This window comes from Nicotiana sylvestris, chromosome 8, assembly GCF_000393655.2.
Source record: "Nicotiana sylvestris chromosome 8, ASM39365v2, whole genome shotgun sequence".
NCBI lineage: Eukaryota > Viridiplantae > Streptophyta > Magnoliopsida > Solanales > Solanaceae > Nicotiana > Nicotiana sylvestris.
Window position 1 is genome coordinate 127,532,955 of NC_091064.1, and position 8,489 is coordinate 127,541,443.

Consider the following 8,489-nt stretch of genomic DNA (forward strand, 5'->3'; position numbering starts at 1 on the left):
ATCAAGGTATCAAGGATTAATTCGTCGAAAATTATAAAGGGTAGCCTATAAGTTAAGTTCGAGCAGAGTATCCACTCGATTGCTATGTTCAAGGGCTATCCGAGTTTGAGGAATTTCTCACTCGAGGACTATGAAAAAACCTAAGGGCCAACTTCGTTACAAGTTCGAGCAAATGCCGCTCAACTGCTAAGCCCAAGGGCTTCCTGAGTTGGAGAAATTTCTCATTCAGGAACTACAAAAATATCTAAGGATTAACTTTATTTCGAGGTTTTGCTCTCACTCGGGAATCACGATGTTCCGATTTTGCATTTAAGCTTAGCTCGAGGATTAACGAGAACGTCAAGGGGTATTATATTGATCGATTAAAAACCTAAGTGTTTACTATATCCTAAGACTTGGTATTTGGGCTAGTCATTAAAATACAATCAAGTTTTTTACAAGTAAAGAAAGAATAAAACTCAGCACGGGTCGAAAGGGATACAAAAGGATCCTTTTATATTTCCAAATAATTATTACAAAGTATAACTATGACACCTACGAAGGATAATTACACAGGAGCAAAGAAGCAAAAAACAAAAGCTAAAGAACCTAATCCACTTTTAAGACCACGCTCTCGCGAGCATCAACTTGGGAAACCTCCTTCTTAGGAGAAAAGTTTCTAATCTTTGGAAAAAGAGATTTATAGCAGAAGGCCCTCGATAAATATAATTATATCTCCAGTAGCCGAGATTGAGAATTCCATTGAAGTTTTGGGCCATAATACATTGAAAAAGAACAAGCTAAAGGAAAAGACCCGAAGGGAAAACCAGAAGATGTAGCTTCACCTTTTGTCACTGGAAAAACCAAAAGCGGTTGCAAGATGCCCGAGCAACAATCCAAGAGTGTTCGTCCTCAGAACATTGTTCCAGTGTGGGATGCAAAAGTTAGTAGATGATAGAGCCACCTCATTCCATGGAAAGCAAAAGGAATGAAGCGCCACACCAGGTTGAAGTTATGAGAGATGATCAGTAGTGTAAAGTTTGCATATCTTCTGATACGGGAAGGATTCTATTCCCTTCTCTCGTTGTCTCGAGCCGAAGATTTGGAGAAGGGAGCCTTGGCGTAACTAGTAAAGTTGTTGCCTTGTGACCTTGCGGTCTCAGATTTGAACCATAAAAATAGGTGATTAGAGGAGGAAGTAAAGTAGGGAAAGGACTAAAAGTAGGTGAAGAGGGAAGAAGTACAGTTTTTGTTCAGCCAAGTATCCCCTTATTTATAGAAAGCCAACGACAGGACCGGCGACGCAAATGGCCGACAAATGCTGAAACATATTTGATGTTTTCGGGAAGCATGCTGACATGATATTTTCGATCACTTCAAGCTCCTATGTCATGGGCATGACATCATCATGAGAGGCCCGGGAAAATCGAAGTTCAAATCGTTTCTTATCAACTTATTCTAAGAAACGTGGGGACTATCTGTATACGGTTAAAATAGAAAAGCTTCATTGCGAAGACTTGATCATACCCTGAGCTCGACTTCGGGAAGCTCGAAGTAAGAATCAAGCATGGATTAGATGTGCACACCTCGAGAAGAAAGTCGGAAAACCATCATGGTCCGCCTCCAGGGCAGTACAATTTCGATGACACTCAAGAAAGAGCGGAATTTCTCAAGGACACGTGGGTCAGGGCATAAATTATGGAATAAGATTTGTATGAAATAGTACAAGTCCGTATTAGGTTGTTATATAGTTGTACTAATAGAATTCTTTATCATAATTGGAAATGAACCATATTAGGGTTTTCCCCTCCTATAAAAGGGACCCCAATCATGTGTAAAGAGGATATCATTCATTTCAATAGAACATTTTACTCTGCTTTTCTCGTTTACTATGCTCCACAATTGTTCTTCAGCTTTATTATTCTTAACTCACCTCGAGGACCCTGAGATAATCGAGCTCGAGGACCCTATTGCTTTAACAATACTGGTTTGGTTCATCAATTCTTCTTACTTAAGCTTAGTATTACATGTATATTCACTAGTATATGAATAAATTACATATCTTTAAAACCACAAATCATATTTAATTATTACTCACATTTTTCGAGGTAAACAATGATGCTTGTGATTTGTATCAAGTAATAGAAAGATTCTTTGTGATTTTGTTCAAAGAATCTTATGAAGCTTTAACTTTTTCCCCATCTTATCTCTAGAGAAACTTTACGTAGCAGATGATGTCTATGAAATTTAATCTTGTTATTTCTAACATTGTTTAGATGTTATGAAGCAAGCCAAGGCTAAAAATTGGAGTAAACTAGAGCAATCATATCTACCCTGATTATCATCTATTACTAAAGATTGCAGATCTGTCATTGGTGTTAAAATAAACAATGACCAGAATATTCATAGACAATGCAATTTTGTATTGCTTTCTGCATGATGGAGGTAAAATAATGCACAAAGTTTTGCTTTATTTTTGTTGTGTTGTGCACTGACAGACCTGGGAAGTTCACCGAACGGTGCATGAGGTCGAATGTGTCACCAGGTTGTGTGAACAATAACTTGAAGCATCTTTTGTCATTGAGTATTGATGTTTTAAACTTCAATACCACACAAAAGGAGGGATGATTTGTGTGGTGTTCAATTTTTCACTTAAATTGATATGGAAGGACCTGGTTCTTCTATGTGTTCCTTCTACTACTGTTGCGGAATTATAAATGCAGAAAGTAAGGAAAACAAGTAATTTTACATGAAGAACACCTGGCTGAAAAGGTGAAAAAACCATGACCTACTACTCAGTAAGATTTTCCCCAACACTTCACTAAATCACTAAGCCAAAACAGCATTTACAAAACTCTTTGTAAACATAAGGATTACCTCTAATCCCGTTGTAGCAACCAGTCTCTAACAGTTGCGACAAGTTAACTCTAACTTGAATACTCTTAGTACTTATTACAATTGCCTCTAGATAAAGTTGAAAGGTACAATAAGAAAACACCTACTACAATTAAACTAGAATAAAAGACTAATACTTGATGCTGATTCTTCTATCTGATTTATGTAGCTTCAGGTTTGCATACTTGAATCACACACGAACTACTTGCAAAATTGCCTTGCTATTTTGCTCTCAATTCACGTTTAACTTCTACGTTTGTGCAACACCTTTGATGTGAGAACATCTTACAATTTATAGAGGGGGGTGATTTGTGTGGTGTCCAATTTTTCGCTTAAACTTATATGGAAGGACCTAGTTCTTCTATGTGTTCCTTCTACTACTGTTGTGAAATTATAAATGTAGAAAATAAAGAACACGTGTATTTTTACGTGGAAAACATCCAGCTCAAAAGGTGAAAGAACTACGACCTACTACTCAGTAAGATTTTTCCCAACACTTTACTAAATCACTGGGCCAAAATAGTATTTACAAAACTCTTTGTAAACCTAAGGATTACCGCAAATCCCGTTGTAGCAACCAACCTCTAACTATTGTGAAAACTTCAAGTTAACTCTAACTTGAATACTCTGAGTACCTATTACAATTGCCTCTGGATAAAGATGAAAGGTAACAATATGAAAATGCCTGCTATGATTGAACTAGAATAAAAGACTAACACTTGATGCTGATTCCTCTATCTGATTCATGTAGCGTCAGGTTTGCACACTTGAATCGCACAAGAACTGCTTGCAAAATTGCCTTGCTATTTTGCTTTCAATTCACGTTTAACTTCTGTGTTTATGAAACACCTGTAATGTGAGAACATCATGAAATTTATAAAGTTAGTAGATGGAGAAATAACTAGAGTTCTGATGCAACTCTTCATAGGTGGAATATTTTTAGTTAATTTCAAGTTCTAACTTATTTCCTATCTTGGATAGTGTTCTCTTTGATTAAGGAGTCTTTCTCCTTATCAATTATGCAACCTTTCCGATCAGGAGATACTAAATACACCAATTTCAAGTGCATCCAACATGCTCGATTTTGCCCGTTTCTACGAACACAAAGGATGGACCTAGTTCATGCCTGAATTCCTTTGTCAGTATTCAAAACTAACCATTACTTCGGCCAATAAATTCTGCCTTTTTGATGATGACAAACTCTGTGCTTTTCATAAGCTTAGGCCCTATTTCAACTTAGCACAACATCAACACAATGTTAGAAGATTTTTTCCTTTTTATCACTTATTATGAAGGACCAGGTACATTAGGTTATAAACATCACTGTCCTAAGTGTAAACATCACTTGTTTAAACCACAACCTTTTTCCCCCTCAACCAACCTCTTCATCGGCCTTTTAATCTCAGCATCCTTAGCCCCACTTTCTTGCACCAAGGCTCTGACCTTGCTATTCACTACTACCTTTCTGGATAAACTAGGTTCTTTAGGAGTGACATTGACTTCATAATTGCAAGCAAGCAGAGTATTAACCCAAAAATGATGCATGCTTGTACTAACCTCCCACTTTTTCATAGGTACACTGAAATGTGCAAGCACAGTTGTGAGAATGAAGCAATAATGAATGGTATGAGTTTTGGTGCCATTGATAACTCTTTCAAGAAGCTGGATTATAGCTTTCAGTCACTTTCTTAAGCAGGTCTGCGAGGGTTTCCTCTACAGATGAACCAGGTTCATCTCCCCAAACAACCATTGCACCGGCGTCTTTGGTTAAACTCACAGGAGTGGGTGAAGAATCAGCCACTCTTGTCCCATTTCCCTTCACGGTACTCCTAGCACCCTTGCTCTCCTTTTTTTTTCCTTTTTCATTTTTACCACCAACTTCTCCAGATTCTGTAATCTCAACACCTGCTATAGATCCTACAAATCTATTCTCCAAATTTGCAGCAACTTTAGAAATTGTCTCAGGAGAAACTTTAGAATCAGAAGATACCTGTTCAGTTTCGGAAGAACCACTTTCTTTCCCCTGAGTAGCAGACTTAAAAGAATCTAGGCGGTTTAATACGGTCAGGAGTCTTGAACGTAACTGGTTCACTTGTAACGGATAAGTTCAAAAGAACTTTGGTATTTGGTATGACTCTACTCGTGATCCAAATATAGTTATTTCAAATTATGCAGAATGTAGAAAACATACCGTGTTATCTTGATGAACCAGGTTCTTCATTGATAATTCTCTTGTGTAAGTCTAAATTTGCCAAAATAAAGAAAATATCATTAGAGATTAATGAGTCATTTTAACACATGTCACAAGAGTATACTATGGGAAGTATGAGACTTTGCAAGATTTAATCTAATTATACACAATTTACAGACTTTCTAACCAAAAAATTTCAATTTTTTCATTTTTTCTGTTTAACCTTGTACTGGTCCTTTTAGGTGATCTTGACAATCTCTAATTCCAACCTGTTCCTCTCAAAGTGATCTCTACTTAAGCTTTTTGTGAAGATGTCAGCAATTTGCTTGTCGGTAGCACAAAACTCCACAGTGATCAAGCCTTTCTCATAGTTGTCCCTCAAAAAATGGTGCCTAACATCTATGTGCTTAGTTCTCTTATGATAAACCGGGTTTTTTGTCATACTCATAGCACTAGTGCAAACAACTAAATTTCTTTGGACGGTCAACTGACAAGTAACCTGTAGATTTACTCTGTTACTGTCTTAGACTAGTCTTTCTGACTACACACATTTTGACTAGTTCATAATTTCATCACTCACATAAGGTGTTGAAGTCGAGATGTTTTCACAAACATGGGATACCAATAAATGGTAAACTTTGTAGCTTTCAGTTGGGATGTCTCAGACTATCCATGCAATAACAAAGGTACAGAAACATTAGCTACCGCTGCGTGCCTGCACTTTCATCCAGTATAAGCCTTGTGGGCAGAAAGTTCCTTACTTCTTTCAATGGATGTCCTAGAATAGTTTCCCTGACCATTTTGTTGCCTCTCTTAGCAAATGTTAACAAATTCTTTCCTTAACCCCCACGTTTAGCTTCGAGCCTTAGAAATGAAAAAAATATACGTAGGGAGCGCATCCTCCTTTAACGGGCCTTACGCGGCTCGGCGCGAATTCGGTTTAGTTCGGGCTCCAATACAACTACCAGACACCGTGTATGAAACCAAAAAAAGAAATTCTTACCTTTGTGCTTCTTAAGACCTCTTAAAAGGGATAAAAGAGTATGTTCTCAAAAAAAAACTTTGTTTGAGAATTTCTGAAAGTACAAGTTGTGCATACTGGCAATCAAATAGTAAAAGGAATGAAAGAGTATGTTCTGAAAATATGCTCTGTTTTTGAAGATTTTTACAAAATAAAAGTTGTGCATATTTGGAATCAAAAGTTTCAATAACTTACAAGTGCCAATTGCTTTCATTTGAGAGTTGAACTCAAGACCTCCCGCTTACTAAACGGGTGCTCTAACCAACTAAGATACCGAAGCTACCAGCTGGAAAACTGAAATGACACCTCAGGTAGGAACTGCAGAACTGATGCTCTTTAATTTTTCTCAACTCCATATATATGAACGGAACATGAGAATTTTTATGAGTAAAGTCAAAAGGCAGACTCTTCGACAAATTATCTCCGTTCTTCTAGCAATAATACTATTAATTAATTTTTGGTATATTGCTCCAATATAGAGGATGTCATAAGTAACAAAGGGGATGCTAGTTAAAGTTCCAACTGAGCTTACATGTGCAACCTTTTTCTTTTATAGGAAATTATTTCACTCCTGAAAGTGAAGTCATATTTCATAAAAATGTTACTTACATAATTAACCTCTCCATGTAGAAATTAGATATAGCGTTCGATACATGGTTTTAACATAATTTTTTTGGTTGAATACAAATATTAATTTTTCTGAATTTAAAATAGCATTTACATACTTCAAACTACATAAAAACGTATTATATAAACTGTAGTACTTCAAAAAAAATTCAAAAAACTATTGTCCAATAAAATTATTATTTGACTGATGAAAAGGGTAAATAGAACTCCATCATCACTAACAAAATAGTAAAAATCTAACACATGAATAATTCGTAAATATAGAAAAGTGTTCATCTTTTTGAGAATAAGAAAAAGAAATTGTCCATTCTTGAACATATCAACATCATGCATATGCATTATCTGATATCATTGAAGGATTATTGTATACAGTTGTAGATTCCATAAGAAAAATATGTTAGAAAATCCAATATTGTATAAAGTGACGGTTTGAAAAATAGAAAAGAAAGAGCGTTGGCATAACGTAAATTTAAGCGTTAGTAATACCATTCGAAGCCAATGTTCAGAACTCTTTAATTCTAGATATATTCATAACAGTTATACCGTGGACTGTTGACATATATAGAGTTGTAAACAAAAAATCCTACCAAATCATCTTTGATTATAGAAGCCCAACTCTTTTTAAGACTAAGCTCTAAGTTCTTGTATGCCTCAACGTTCTTAGGACCAAGAATGCAAATCTTATCTCGTTCACTCTGAACATTGATTTGATTCCACACCTACTACATAGCAAAGTCTTCTTACATTACAGTCTCCTAATCCTACTTGCAGTTTTAACCCTAATCTATGCTTTCATTTCTAGAGAAAGTTTTAAAGCTATACATTTATTCAAATTCAAATTCAAAAGAGACAGTACAACAGTTATGAAAAAAATACGAATAAGTTCACATTCTTTTAAGAGAAAGTCTTATTGTTTGTTCTATCTTGGGGGATAATATTTACCGTTAGGACAGTATAAGTTCACGCGTCAAAGCAATTATTTTGTTCTAAAATCTAGATGAATTGCTTAAATTAATTGCTTTTCCAAGTAGTTACAGTTCTAACTGCAGAAAATTGGAGGATGTTAAGTCCTAATTTGGGATATTCTAACTCATCTCCATTATTTATGCATAACACGAATAGCTACGATATCTGTATATGGCAAAAATCGGTGGTTCGATTTTGCGGTCACCAACGCGCCTTGAAGGAACTGCCTTCCCTGAAAGAACGAAGCTTAACTCGGTCCCTAGCCTCGAGGGTTCTCGGCAATCTACTTCGAGGTAGCGCAAGCAACGGTCGGCCTCGAGGCGGGGTAAATCAGTGACGACGCTGGATCGGTGCGAGGTTCTCAAGGCATATGACTAGAGCTGACAAGGTTTATTAAGCTAGTCCAAACCCGTATCATGGCATTGAATGACTGTACCAGCCCCATGTCTTTGTAATAAAAGCATTTGTACTATGTTGGGATTCCCCCTCATATATAAAGGGGATCCTTGTTATTTTGGAGGGATCTGATACTCAATATTGAATACACAAGAACATTCCCTCTACTCTTTAACACATTCTCTTGATCTCATTACTTCCATTTATTGCTTATTTTCATTGTGTTCTATTTATTGTTCTTCATTTATTGCTTATCATCGATGATAAACGGCCACCGCCGTAGCTCTCATAACTGTTATTCCTCCCTCGATTGCTCTAAGCAGGCCATCTGACTCGACCTTGAGGCCTTGTACACGTCGGCTCGAGGACCAGACCTCTAGCCATTCGGTTCGATTATCACATCGTCTCTCAGCT